Below are 15,140 nucleotides of genomic sequence, written 5' to 3' on the forward strand. Positions count from 1 at the left end.
AAGAGGAGAAATTCAGTGATTCTGGATCCAAGAAAGAAATAACACAGTGGGAACAGGCTGCTGAAGAAAATTCATATTCAGTCTGCTACAACATTGTCATTACGGATAGAGCTGCTGTAATTACGATTTAGTCATGTTTTATTTGCCTTAACCCTGTCTTTTTCACAGATGAATCACATAAGGAAGCTGGATCCAATACGGGTTTCCAAGACCTGTTTGGAGAAGACGAGACAATTCACTGGCAAAACAAAGAGGAAAGAAACAAATTAATGCAACATACTTCTCTATACATTAGAATACCTCAAAATTTTTCATACAAAGGTCAGTTACACAATTTTTTTTCTTTGTTGAGAGAATAATTATACTTTTTGCCTTCATTAACGTAAAATTTGTAGTATTTTGAAGAACTAAAATAAATATGAAAATAAACCTTGAAGCTTGGACCTTTCAGATATGTCAACCACAAATGTGCCAGTAATGTTTTAAGTGACAGAATACATGGTTGGTTTTCTGAGTCTGAAATTTTTATAAATGGCTGGAGTTCTAACAAGGGGAGGCCACAATGTTTGGAACGCAGATTTACTTCAAACTTCGTACACTCACAGTACTGCACGAGGGCAACAAAATGTGTAAGCAGTAACACGTAATTCTCAAGCGTCATTGAGAAAATCGCAAGATAATTTCGGTCCTCAAATATATATCTGTGCGTGGCCATTTTTACCATGAAGCGGCAGCGGTAGAGTGATACTGGCATTGTAGCTCAGCGTTTTCGGTCAGAGCGTTAGCTACCCTTTGTAATAAAAAAACTGAGTGAACGGATCAACGAACAAACTGAATGGGTGTCATCGGACGTCCACCATGAACAAATTCAACGAACAATATAGAACAAAATGAAATTAAAAAAAAAAAGTGGTTGGCGTTCAAGCCCCATAGTCACTGGATCGAGTTCCGTTCGTCAGGTTTTTTTTATTATTATTTATTTTCAACACAGTGATTTTCTTTATTATTTATATTACAATTGATATAATGGGGAAAATACGTGTAATCGGATGAACTTTTATTAAATTTACAATGTATTTGGCAGTCTACCGATTTTTATTATCACAAATAATATAATATTCATAACTATTGACTAATAAATGACCAAAGGCCTAAAGTGATACTCAAAATGTATGCTTGTCCGTGTCTTCAAAATTATTTTTATTTAATCAAAAGAGAACAAGAAATTGCTTCTCGGAAGACGCTATTAAAATACACTCGATACTGAATAACCAATTATCAGCGCCGATTTTTAAGGAAATACTGCAGTATGCATGGTTTGCTTCCAAATTATGGTCTGAAAGAAAGGTTTTTGAAAATGTTAACGAGGTTTGTTTTTCCACGGAAAACCCCAAATGACCTTGCATATGCAGAAACACAGCATTTATTCAATACAGCTGGTGCCATTTAACTTTAGGTTTTCCATGTTTTTACGAAAAATACCACCCTGCAACTTGTACTCGTAATGTCGAAAAAAAATTGTAATATAAATAGTAAAAAAAATGACTGTGTTGGGGGCGGAGGGGGGGGGGGGGGGCAGGCCATACGAACAGGACTCGATCCAGTGATTATGGAGCTTGGACGCTAACCGCTCAGCTGCCGACGCTTCATGGTAAAAGTGGCCACGGACAGGTATATATTTGAGGACCGAAATTATCTTGCGATTTTCTCAATGACGCTTGAGAATTACGTGTTACTGTTTACACATTTTGTTGTCTTCATGCAGTACTACGAGTGTACGAAGTTTGAAATAAATCGGCGTTCCAAATGTCGTGGCCTCCCCTTGTAAGTCTGCTTTTGGATTTTCAGCAAAGCTGCTGATTCGAGTTCAAACACAAAAATTAAATGATCGAATGGCATTATTGGCTGCTAAGCCCTGTCTCAGGCTGTTCAGCCAACTGGTACAAGTCTTTTTATTTGATGCTACTTTGGCGGTTTTTGTATCTTTGTAATGAAGGCAACATTAACAAGTCCCCAAGCAAAGAAAAGTTTCAATCCAGCCAGGAATGAAACCAAGTACGTCTCGATCAAGAGGCAGTGATGTTAATGACTAGACCGCAAGCTGCTGCCATTATGTGCACAACTAAACTGCAGATGGAAACACTGACAGAACTTTTGATTCATGAAATATGGTGTGGGTCCTGAAAAACAACTTATCCTCATAGGGTGTAGCAAGTGCTGGAAGCAAACTGCACTATAAATATCAGGGCGACACCTACAGTAATCCAGAGTATGGTTGGAGTCCATGTAGCAAATAACACTCACGAATACAGCTTGCAGCACCATTAAAAAATGGTTGGTCAATTATTGTACAGAAAAATGGAATACACAACTCAGTTGGTCATACGACAGCACAACATTAACTGGTTAGTAAAAATTTGACACAAAATAAAGTACCGGAGGAACAGGTACTATCCATTGTTATACTTACTGAAGAAAGGGAAAACAATGAAAATGAAAAAGGTGTTTCTCTGCTGCACACAGCATTTTCAAGCAGTCTAACCCTGAGATTAACGAAACTAGCAGAAAGCATCTTGCTAGAAAAGCAAACTGCGTTTTTAGGGTAATGTCACACATACATAAAATATTTAGACTAAGGCTAACAGCAATAATAAAAAATCTACAGTATCAAAGAGAAACTCGAGACTTATGGGTACAAGTAATGCACTTAGAAAAGTTAGATATGAAAATTACAGGTCTCTTGGAATACAGTCGTTCCCATTACATCTGATCGGGAGAGCCAGTGTCTGACACGAAGATGAAGGAAGACACGAATTTATGCAAGAAAGAAACAAATTTACGTAAACAGAAAGGATGCTTGTGATTTCCAAGTTGTAATTGCAATATAGAACATGATTTTATGAAGAATAAAAAGACGGTACATTTGACAGTACAGAAATGGCACTGACATGAATGAAATGAAACTTGCCATATTTCTCTTTTTACCTTGGAAACACGTGGGTGAGGAAATATCACTTTAAAAGTTACAGGAAACTGATGTCAGTATTCCACATCTGTTCCAAGAAGGCAAAAAAACCTTTGATGCAAACAGCATATGCTGCTATGATCTACAGCTATATTGCCTGTTAACTGAATGGTTGAAATGAAACTTCCTGGCAGATTAAAACTGTGTGCCGGACCGAGACTCGAACTCGGGACCTTTGCCTTTCACAAGCAACTGCTCTACCAACTGAGCTACCCAAGCACGACTCACGCCCCATTCTCACAGCTTTACTTCTGCCAGTATCTCGTCTCCTACCTTCCAAACTTTACAGAAGCTCTCCTGCGAACCCTGCAGAACTAGCACTCCTGAAAGAAAGGATATTGCGGAGACATGGCTCAGCCACAGCCTAGGGGATGTTTCCAGAATGAGATTTTCACTCTGCAGCAGAGTGTGAGCTAATGTGAAACTTCCTGGTAGATTAAAACTGTGCGCCGGACCGAGACTCGAACTCGGGACCTTTGCCTTTCTCCCTTGGTAACCCACTGTTTAGATTGTTGTTCGGTCTCAGGAGTATAGTAATGTATACATGTTTCATCCACAGTGACGGAATGGACCGAGACTCGAACTCGGGCCCGCGAAAGGCAAAGGTCCCGAGTTTGAGTCTCGGTCCGGCACACAGTTTTAATCTGCCAGGAAATTTCATATCAGCTCACACTCTGCTGCAGAGTGAAAATCTCATTCTGGGAACATCCCCCAGGCTGTGGCTAAGCCATGTCTCCGCAATATCCTTTCTTTCAGGAGTGCTAGTTCTGCAAGGTTCGCAGGAGAGCTTCTGTAAAGTTTGGAAGGTAGGAGACGAGGTACTGGCAGAAGTAAAGCTGTGAGGACGGGTCGTGAGTTGTGCTTGGGTAGCTCAGTTGGTAGAGCACTTGCCCGCGAAAGGCAAAGGTCCCAAGTTCGAGTCTCGGTCCAGCACACAGTTTTAATGTGCCAGGAAGTTTCATATCAGCGCACACTCCGCTGCAGAGTGAAAATCTCATTCTGAATGGTGGAAAATTTGTAGATGTTCACCGTAGCTGAGAACACAAAGTGCAGGCTTTATATGTAAAATGTTTTGCATAAGAGAGTCCTGCAGAGTTGTGGAAACATCACACAAATTTCATCTGCTGTCAATTGGTGGTCTTCACAGTTTATTGATTTTTCGCACCATCTCGTCAGACAAAAAGGAAGGTCTTCCACTCCTCCCCTCGTCATGAACATTTGTTCTGCCTACACTATACTCCCTACAGCACCTGAACACATTTTTTCTCTCTGTAACACCTACACAATAAACCACTTTGATTTTTGAAAAGTATCATCAGCAGCTGTTATTCCTTCCACAAGTATGAAGCGGTTCACAGCACGCAGCTCACACTTGGCGGGATTTATTATTGACACTTTTTGAGTGACATTATTCATCGATGCGAGTTTACGTACTACTGTGTTCCTGCGATGCTCACTCTGGCGAGGGGATCCTCCTATACCAGTGTTGCCAATACTGCGGAAGAAAAAAAAGAAGCACTGCCCGTTATTGTCACAGTACGCTTTCTTTCTGAACGTGCCTCGTATTTGTCACGGACAGTTACCTGCAATCCTTATTTCCTTATTTATGCAACATACAAGTGAATAGATGAGAGGCAACCATTCACCTGTAGCTGTAATGTGTGGCACATAGAAACACTATTTATACCAGCTTTTGAGCTCTCCCTCTTTCTTTAGTGGAAGTACACACAGTCACACAACCACTATGCAGACCCGAGTCACACAACTACTCTGCAGACACCGTAACACACACCCGTGGCCAAGTATAGCAAGAAGTAGAGGTTTTGACAGATGTCTCAAGAGATGCACAGAACGGAAAGAGTTCAGGGGGTACAGTATATAAGATGTAGGGAGAGGGAGAGAGGGGAAACAGAGGGGAGGAACAAGGCACAAGGCAGGTGGAGAGCATGGAAAAGAGGCAAGAGGGGGGGGGGGGGGGGGGGAGAAGATAGGAGGAAGAAAGCGAGAGAGAGAGAGAGAGAGAGAGAGAGAGAGAGAGAGAGAGAGAGTGTGTGTGTGTGTGTGTGTGTGTGTGTGTGTGTGTGTGTGTGTGATGCCACAAGGGTGGGGGAGGCGGAGGAAGAATGGTGGACGAAGGCTGTGCGTGACCTGTATGGGGAAGGACTGGTGTGGACTGAAGTGAGAAGGGAAAAGGATAAGAAGTCCATGGGAACAGGTTAGTGGTGATTTAAGCGAGGGGGATTGTGAGAGCAAAGGATATGTCGGAGAGACGATTCCCTCCTGTGTAGTCCAGAGAAAACTGGAGTATCTGTACAGCTCGCCTAGTGAAACAGCTGTCGAAACCATTTGCGTAGCGGTGCACAGCGCGTTCGGCTGCTCGACAGTCAAGTTTGCGGAAGGCCACAGTTTGTCGGTGGTCATTCACGTGATATGACAGAGGGTTACTTGTCGTCCCAAACAGAATGCTATACAATAATTGCAGCACAGCTGATATATAACACGGCTGCTTTCATACGTGGCACCAACTCCTACAGGATAGGAAATCCCTGTGAATCCACTGCACTAGGGGTTGGTGAGTGGGTGTACGGGGCAGGTCTTGCACCTGGGTCGACCGTAATGGAATCAGACACGGAATGCAGAATTGGGAGCAGGATTGGGACAGGAATTGTGGATAGGTGGTGAAAGAAGAGAGCAATGTCTCGAATATAAAATGGGCATATAAATTACACAGTACAGCAACCAGTCATCCTTTTGTAGATTTTATTACACAAATCCAGATTTCGGCTAGCCGAAATCTGGATTTGCATAATAAAATCTAAAAAAGGACAACTGACTGCTGCACTCCATAATTTATAAGTCACACAGCAATCGCCGAGTGCACCCACTTTCCGAATGGAAGGTAACCTGATATAATGGGCATTCGATGAGTAATGAAACACTTTTTTTTTCTCGGCCACTTTTGGTTGAAAAAATGCGGCATTTCCTGTCGGACGTTGTGGAATATTCTCACTTCGGCCCTTATAGTTCCAAGCAAAAAGCTCCCACCGAGTTTTTTTAGGCGGAAAACCGGAGCATTGCAGATATTCACAGGCCTTCACAGAGTGTCTACGGAGATCTGGCAGCGAACAAAACCACGACAAGTCATCTCGCGAGACGTCTATCGTCGTCACGATTAGGTCACACGAACCTGTCAGATCTTCCGTACGCAGCCAGCCACAAACGGCTGTGACTCCTGCAATGTCGGAACGTGTGGCCACTCTCATTCGAGGTGACCGACAGATCACAATTAGACACCTCACCGTGCAACCGATAGTGCTGAGACAGTCGTCCACCAGCTGGGGTACTCAAAGGTATGTGCCGACTGGGTTGCCCGCCGCCTAACAGGAGACTGTAAAGGGCAACATATGACCATATTCGTGTGGAGCTGCTTCCGTGTTACGAGGCCAATTGCGGTAATTTTTGTCAAACATTGTCAGAGGTGATAAGATGTGCATTCGTCACTTCGAACCGGAAACGAAACGGCAATCCGCAGAGTGATGCCACACTGCCTCTCCTGCGAAGAAAAAGTTCAGAACCACAAGCTCGGCCAGTAAAGATGTGGTGTCATCTGGGGCTCTGAAGGGTTTATTACGTTTGATGTTCTCCCTTGTACAGCAACAGTCAACTCAGAAGCATACTGCGCTACTCTCACGAAATTGAAGAAACAATTTCAGTGTGTGTGTCAGCACAAAAATGCAAGAGAACTTCCCGCTCTCCGCGGCCTCACACAAGTCTGCACAGCCAGAGCAGCTCACAAAACTTCACCAGACTGTTCTTCCTCGTCTGCCCTACAGCCCGGATCTCGTACCTTCCGACTTCCACTTATCTGGGCCGATGAAAGGTGAACTCTGCAGGAAACAGTACGTGGACGGTGGGGACGTTACCGGTGCAGCAAGACGTCAGATCTGACGTCAACCGATAGAGCGGTACCGTAGGGGCGAACAGGCTCTCCCAGTAATGTGACATAAGGCACACTGCACAGATATTAGGCTTTTGTAGCCAAAAGAGTGGGGAATAATATGGTGTACTGGAATTCTGAGTAAAACCATCACATTCTCAGAAAAAAAGAGTGTTTCATTAGTTACGGAATGCTGCTTACAACAGGAGGTTAGGGACAATCATTTGAAGGTGGGAGTATGTAAAAGGTAGGATGTGAGGGGTTGCTGGTGTGAGGAGAGTGATAGACTCAGTTGTCAGGTTTTTGGAAGGACCTGAGGCACCGAGAAGCTGCCGGATGTCCTATCAGACACCTGCAACGGAGTGACCGTCTCGTGGTTCGTATGCAGGAATGTCGGAAAGTTCTAAGAGATCCTCGGCCACAGTCGCTACAATTTTCGACCGCCGTGTCAGAGCCTCTGTCTCTGGGAAGTGTGATAAGGTCTGATCAGTTTTCAGATTACGGGCAGCTGTGTGGTCCGTAGGAGTGATAACAGACCACTGTCGAGGGATTGAGGAAAGGAAGGTGAGACCAGGTTAGAAATGAGGTATTCCTGAGAGGTTACTGAGGGACGAGTGTGTGTCAGGGCAGAAGGATCATGGTCGGAGAGAGATTGCAATCGTTTTAAACAGGGTTCTATCTAAAGTTTCGGTCAGCTGTTGCTGGCGGGGTATGTGGAGAAGAAATGTTTCCACTGTAAAGAATGAATAGAGCGAAGACGGTCCTTTACAAGTTTGGCACGGTGAAACTTACGCTAGCAGGGGTCAGAGTTTTGGTAGAAAGGCTGACAACAGTGTGTCTCTTCGGGAGCAGTGTGTTTCGTGGAGGGTGGTGGACATTTCTGGGAATGTGGAAGCAGATTAAGTCGGCAAAGCACGGTTGGGAAGCTGTGAAGAGTTGACAGGGAGGGGTAGTGGAGGGAATGGGCCAGGAGTAGCTAGGACAGCTTCCTCGGATGGGAATGCTGTTCCTATTGTCGAAGCACAAGAGTTTCAATTGCAGAAATAGCATTCAGGAAGTTGGGGTCAGAAAATAAGCCTACATTCTTGTACGGACTTCCACAATTTCCTCCCCTGTGGCAACCTCATCATCTCAGAGCAGCACTTACACCCAAAACCTCCCATTATTTGTTAGATGTCTTCCAAACTCTGGGTTCCCCTACAGTTTTTACTCTCTACAGCTCGTCTAGCACGACAGACGCTATTCCCCGATATCTTAGAACACACCCTGCCAGCCTGTTCCTTTTGCTAGCCAATATTTTTCACTCTCCTTTCTTCCCTGGCAGTACATCACTTCTTACCTTATCGACCCACTCGATTTTCACCAAAGTGCAGCTACTCACAGAGGTCCAGTGTGGGTTATAATTTTCATATGGCAGTGAAACTGCCAATTTGGGCTGGCAAAAAACTAGTTCCAATGTTGGCCACCAGGCACAAACCTGGTACTGTGAATGCAAGAAAGGTGCATAGAAACTTTTTCAGATGTAACAGAGTAAGAAGGGGATGTGGGCAGAAAAGGTCAAACAAGTGAGAAAGGCCTAATGTCGATTTTATTATTAACTGCCGCTTACACAATTTGTTCAATATGAGCACCGGAGACACTGACGAGGTGCCACGTCTGTAAAATGACGCAATCGACAGTTGTTCGTAACAATTCCAGTGGAATCTGAGCGATGTGTTCCTGTATACTAGCCTTCAGATCGGGTAGATATCAAACGTGTCCCCGGTAAACGCATTCTTTCATCAGACATCCCCACAGCCAAAAGGCACTCGGATTCAGACCAGGTGGTCTCGCAGGCCAAACATCTGGAAAACTTCTGGAGATAACACGTTTCAGAAGGTTGCATTAAGCAGATCGTGAGTGACACAAGGTGTTGCCCTACCTTGCACGAAAACAAGTGATTTACAAACACCTGCACTCTTCCAAAGCTCGAAGCACATGCCGTACGAGGAGGTCTCGATAACATGCAGACGTCACAGACCACGTGACAGGCCCTCTGAGTATATTCTCTTCAAAGAAGAATGGACTGAGAATAAAGATGCTTGAGAATCCACACCACACAGTTGCATACGGCAAGTTCAACGACTCTTCGTGTGCAATATGCAGTTCAACAGTACCAGAAATTCAGCTGTTCTGTGTATTCACTGCACCCTGGAGTGTAAAATGCACCTCATCACTCCACAGAACAAAGTGCCGTCCACTTCCTTCCATGCCAAAAAACGAAGAGTAATCTCAGAACACCACTGCAGATAACGAGGTTTCGGTTGCTGCACCATCTGGATCTTGTACGGGCAGAGTGTGAAATAGATTGCAAAACTTTTTGTAACATTGACCACGGGACAGACAGTTCTCGTTAAACTGCACAAGCACTATCTGGGGCATGTGCTACAGCAACAGCAACCTAATCAACAACCACCACTGGTATAGGATGCCTTCCTCTTCCAGGTGCCAACTTCACCCATATTTTTGAATTTCACCATCATTTTCTTTAAAACCTTTAATGACATCGTGCCTCACCTCAGACCTTTCAGTCAGCGATACTCTCTCAATGCAGAACATCAATTGCTGCTGTTCACATAAAACAGTTTTACTAACGGTGCACAGTCTCTCTTCTCGACGGTCGTACTGTTCATTCACATAACAGCTCATCAAATGAGACACTGGATCTCAAACAGTCATACAAACAACATACAGCACCATATTTGCACCTGGAGGCCAAAACCAGAAGTATTTTTTTCCATATTAATAAATTAGAATATCTACCAAGTTTCATTGCCATACAATAATTACAGTCTGTACTGGACCTTCGTGATCAGCTACGCTTTAATTAGAACCATCCGGTACATGCTCAAATTAAGACCTGGAGATGTAAAACACTGGCAGACCTCCATTACTCAAGAATACCCCCTTGCCTGTGCTGCACTACTTCTTTATTTCCAGTTTACTGTTTGGGCTTGCATTATGTATTTCCTGAGATATCAGCATACTTACAAGTTGATACTTTCTGTCTCCAAATTTTGACATAAATGCTTTGTTAACCTCATTTCTGCTTCTGCTCATTACTTCTGCCTCTCTTTAGTTTGCTCTCTGTCCACATTCTGTGCCCACTGGACCAACTATTCCACAGGAAGCAATCTCGAGGCACGAAATCATGCCACAGAACTCCGTCTTACCCGGTCGTGTGTTCCTCCGAGACGGATGCAGTCGGCCGTCGCTTTCCACCGGCAGCAATGGTGTGGGGTCAGACTTCGTGGATTACCAAGTGGTGAGGCCGCGAGGTCCGTGACGGCCTCGGACGAGCCGCTGCCACCGCCCGACAGTCCCCGTGCCGGACGTCACGCCAGCCGACGGGGACGGATCTGCCAGAGAGCTCGGCGGTCGAAGACCCAGATTCCGAGAGCTTCGACTCTGTGTACAGTCAGAAACAAATAGTAAGGAGGACAGTTATTTTCCTTTTTCGAAAACTGTAAGTGAAGTTGCTAATGCACAACTAATTACTCATTAATTTGCAGTCCACTTACTACATTTTGAGAAATGCCATTTAAGGTATTCTGTATTAGTACATGAATTTCCCGCCATAGCATTACAGGTAATGTCAATTAGTTCTGTTAGTTTCTTAAATCTGTCATGTTGCATTCATTGCTGATCTTATAATGAAAGAGAATTAAGGAACATTTTAAATATCCTCACCATAGCTACAAATATCCCCCCCAATATAAACTGAAATTTATCGGAGAAGTTAACTGACAAGCCATTAACAACAAATAATATAGGTATTTATTAATTTCAACAATCTATTGGAAGCATACAAATTGTATCAGTGTGTTTTGTTTCATAACCCCTATTATCTATATGGAGGTAACTGCACTACAAATGTATTGTTCGGCTTGTGCTGCTGATCTCAGAGGTTGGTTGAACGGTTCAAAAACTGCTATGCTATTCGCTGTCCAAAGACCATATCTCTGATTGCTATCTATCTATGTTACTAAGAAACTATACCATAACCCAGCGCACAGTTCACAAACCAATTTGCAAGTTTCCTATCTAACAGCTCCCAGGAGAACAAAAATTTGGATTTTCAATATTTCACATAATTACTGGCCAAATTTAGAAAGGAGTCACAATGGATATGGATATATGCTAACAGTGTCTGCTGTAGTATACAAATTCAACAGAAGTTTCATTTGCCAATTTTCCACGCAAAGTAAATGAAAGAAACTCAGAGTGTGAAATTCTGTTGAGTTCGTATGCTACAGCAGACATTGTTGGCATATGTGCGGAGATTAAAAAGTTACAGCTGTTCTTACAAACCTACAAGCAGGTTATACCAAGTTTTGCTGCTTCGTATGCAAGGGGCATGAATTAAAAGTGCAAGAGAATGGTCAACACATGAACACTATGAACTTGATATGAAGAATGTTAAAAATGTACCAAAGAAATTTTCTTGTGTCCACTGATATAAAACTTTGTTTGACCAAAAACTATGCAAACACTGGGAAGAGCATTTGTGTATACAAAGAGTAGTTTATCACGAGTTAGTGAGGCTAAAATTAATGAAGAAATTTTCATTGGGACTCAAATAAGAGATCTCACGGTATACAAAAATTTTACTGAATTACTACAAGGAAACCAAAAAGTGAGTTTGAAGGCATTAAACCCATTACGTCCAACTTTCCCAATTTCCTCGACATCGATTTGTTGTAGAATCTTAGAACATATTCTGAGCTCAAGCATGATGAGGTATCTCAAACAGAGTGACCCCCTCCGTACCAACAAACACTGATTGCGCAAAACCCAACTGGCACTTTTCTAAGCTGACATCCTGAAAGCCACGGATAGAGACTGTCAGCTATGTGCTGTATTTCTCAATTTCTAAAAAGCATTTGACTCAATGATGCAACTACACTTATTGTCAAAAGTACAATCATATAGGGTAACAGACAAAATATGTGACTGGACTGAGGGTTCCTTGTTTGCGAGGACAGAGCAGCACGTTACCTTGGACGGAGAACCATCATCAGATGTAGAAGTAACTTTGGGTGTACTGCTGTGAAATGTGTTAGGTCCCTTGCTCTTCATATTTATATTAATGACCTTGCAGAAAATTTAATAGTAACCTCTGACTTTTCACAGATGATGCAGTTATCTACAATAAAGTAGTCTGAATTAAACTGTACCTTGATAAGATTTCAAACTGGTGCAATGGCTGGCTTTAAACATCCAGAAATGTAAAATTGTGCTGCTTACAAATCACTCATGCAACCCATTCTGGCATATTGCTCAAGTGTGTGGGACCCACACAATAAAGGTCTAGCAGGAGATATTGTTGAATGTATACAGAGAATGGCAGTACAAATGGTCTAAGGTTGGTTTGACCCATGCGAGATTGTCACCGAGATGTCGAAACAACTGAACTTGCAGACTTCTAAAGATTAGATGAAAACTATCCCAAGATAGTCTACAGACAAAAGTTTAAAGAACTGACTAAATAATGACTCTAGGAATATACTTCAAACCCCTACATATCACTCCTACAGGGATTCTGAGGATACAAAAAAATTACTTACAGCACGCACAGAGCCATTCAAACAATCATTCTTCCTGTGCTCCAGATGTAAATCGAATGGGAAATCCTAATAACTGGAACTATGGGATGTACCCTCAGCCATGCACTTCACAGTGCGTTGCAGAGTATAGCTGCATTTTTCATTTGTACAACAATAAATTCTGCAATCATACATTCCTGAATGAGACAGCAACAATGGAAATGTATGCTAAAAATGGACAAAGGAGATGTAGTCTGAAAGATAACTCCAATCCATCAGAACTGTCTATTGAAGTTGGGCCTATTTGGTTTTGCTTTTCAACAATGGATAAATGCTTGCTTTTGTTTTCACACAACGGGTAAAGTTCCTTAATTATTTATGAAATTATAATATAATCTTGCACTTTCATAGACTTGGATTCCGTAGAAATGTTGGAACACGTGAGGCAATACTGACCTTACGACTTATCTTAGAAGGAAGATTAAGAAAAGGCAAACCTACGTTTCTAGCATTTGTAGACTTAGAGAAAGCTTTTGACAATGTTGACTGGAATACTCTCTTTCAAATTCTGAAGGTGGCAGGGGTAAAATACAGGGAGCGAAAGGATATTTACAATTTGTACAGAAACCAGACGGCACTTATAAGAGTCGAGGGGCATGAAAGGGAAGCAGTGGTTGGGAAGGAAGTGAGACAGGGTTGTAGCCTCTCCCCGATGTTATTCAATCTGTATATTGAGCAAGCAGTAAAGAAAACAAAAGAAAAGTTCGGAGCAGGTATTAAAATCCGTGGTGAAGAAATAAAAACTTTGAGGTTCGCAGATGACATTGAAATTCTGCCAGAGAGAGCAAAGGACTTGAAAGAGCAGTTGAACGGAATGGAGTGTCTTGAAAGGAGGGTATAAGATGAACATCAACAAAAGAAAAACGAGGATAATGGAATGAAGTCGAATTAAGTCGGGTGATGCTGAGGGCATTAGATTAGGAAATGAGACACTTAAAGTAGTAAAGGAGTTTTGCTATTTGGGGAGCAAAATAACTGATGATGGTCGAAGTAGAGAGGATATAAAATGTAGACTGGAAATGGCAAGGAAAGCGTTTCTGAAGAAGAGAAATTTGTTAACATCGAGTATTGATTTAAGTGTCAGGAGGTTGTTTCTGAAAGTATTTGTATGGAGTGTAGCCATGTATGGAAGTGAAACATGGACAATAAATAGTTTGGACAAGGAGAGAATAGAAGCTTTTGAAATGTGGTGCGACAGAAGAATGCTGAAGATTAGATGGGTAGATCACATAACTAATGAGGAGGTATTGAATAGAATTGGGGAGAAGAGAAGTTTGTGGCACAACTTGACTAGAAGAAGGGATCGGTTGGTAGGACATGTCCTGAGGCATCAAGGGATCACAAATTTAGCATTGGAGGGTGGTGTGGAGGGTAAAAATCGTAGAGGGAGACCAAGAGATGAATACACTAAGCTGATTCAGAAGGATGTAGGTTAAAGTAGGTACTGGGAGATGAAGGAGCGTGCACAGGATAGATTAGCATGGAGAGCTGCATCAAACCAGTCTCAGGACTGAAGACCACAACAACAACAACAACAACAACAACAACAACAACAACTTTCATAAGGAACATATATTTGTTAAGTTTGTTTTTTTCCAAGAATATGGGACAAAATTTAGTATAAGTAAGAATGGACACGTTAAGAGAATGGAGGAGAAGACAATACCCACGAGGATACATCAGATGAAACTGGAAGTAAAGAGACCACGAGGAAGACTGAGAGACAGATGGCTGAAAGGAGCAGAGGAATGCGTCCAGAAGAAAGGAGAAGGCTGGACTGAGGTGAAGACGTTGAGATGGTAGCAAGACAGAAGACGATGGAGAGGCCTATGTTCCACACAGACACAGCCAAAGGCTGGATACTGTCAATGATGATGATGATTTTTTTTTCTATTCCTGTCAGGAATTTTCACACAGTGTCTTCAAATGACTAACCAGGTCTCAGTATAAATAAGTTACACACATGGAAAGAAATATATACATGAACATGTGTTTTAAATTTGTGTTAGATCATATCGACAGACAGCAGAAGAAAACACACAAAAATGAACAGTAAGACTTTTATGAATTTAGGAGACCGAGCAGAAAACCTAGAATCAGGAGCAATTGATGCTGACAAACAAGCAGTACCACCCGATGTTCATGACCCAAGTGATATTGGTGCTTGTTTACCGATGCTGGAGTGAATACACAATGTCTTTATAATCATTATGTTGTAAAAGCTCTTTCCTCAGCCACTTTTGCTTCCTAATATGTAATAACGAAATGTGGTTCTGCCTTAAGCAAACACATTTTTTTTGTTTTAATTACCATACATGTTTCAGGGTTAGCTTCTCCATCTTCAGTGGGTTTTATTTATTATCTGTGGCGTCCATTCGTGACAATGCACCTCTCTGCCCTCCAGCATAAGGAATGATGCACCCTTTCAAGTATATCCCGTTGTTGCTGTATCTGCAGGCACACAATGAAGTCAGGACCCTGCAGTGTCCACACATCATTGATTGGTATGGTGTGCACCGCTTCCTTCAAGTGT

General features: G+C 42.5%; 1 protein-coding gene across 1 annotated transcript in view; it reads right to left on the reverse strand.

The window, feature by feature from the left end:
- The window catches only part of LOC124720210, a 278,016-nt gene that overhangs the window by 246,647 nt on the left and 16,229 nt on the right, over nt 1-15,140 (reverse strand). The window contains exon 2 of the mRNA XM_047245533.1: nt 10,175-10,409. The gene's annotated coding sequence lies outside the window, so the exon portion shown is untranslated. The remainder of the gene's footprint in view (nt 1-10,174; nt 10,410-15,140) is intronic.

This window comes from Schistocerca piceifrons, chromosome 11 (genome assembly GCF_021461385.2).
Source record: "Schistocerca piceifrons isolate TAMUIC-IGC-003096 chromosome 11, iqSchPice1.1, whole genome shotgun sequence".
Classification (NCBI taxonomy): Eukaryota; Metazoa; Arthropoda; class Insecta; order Orthoptera; family Acrididae; genus Schistocerca; species Schistocerca piceifrons.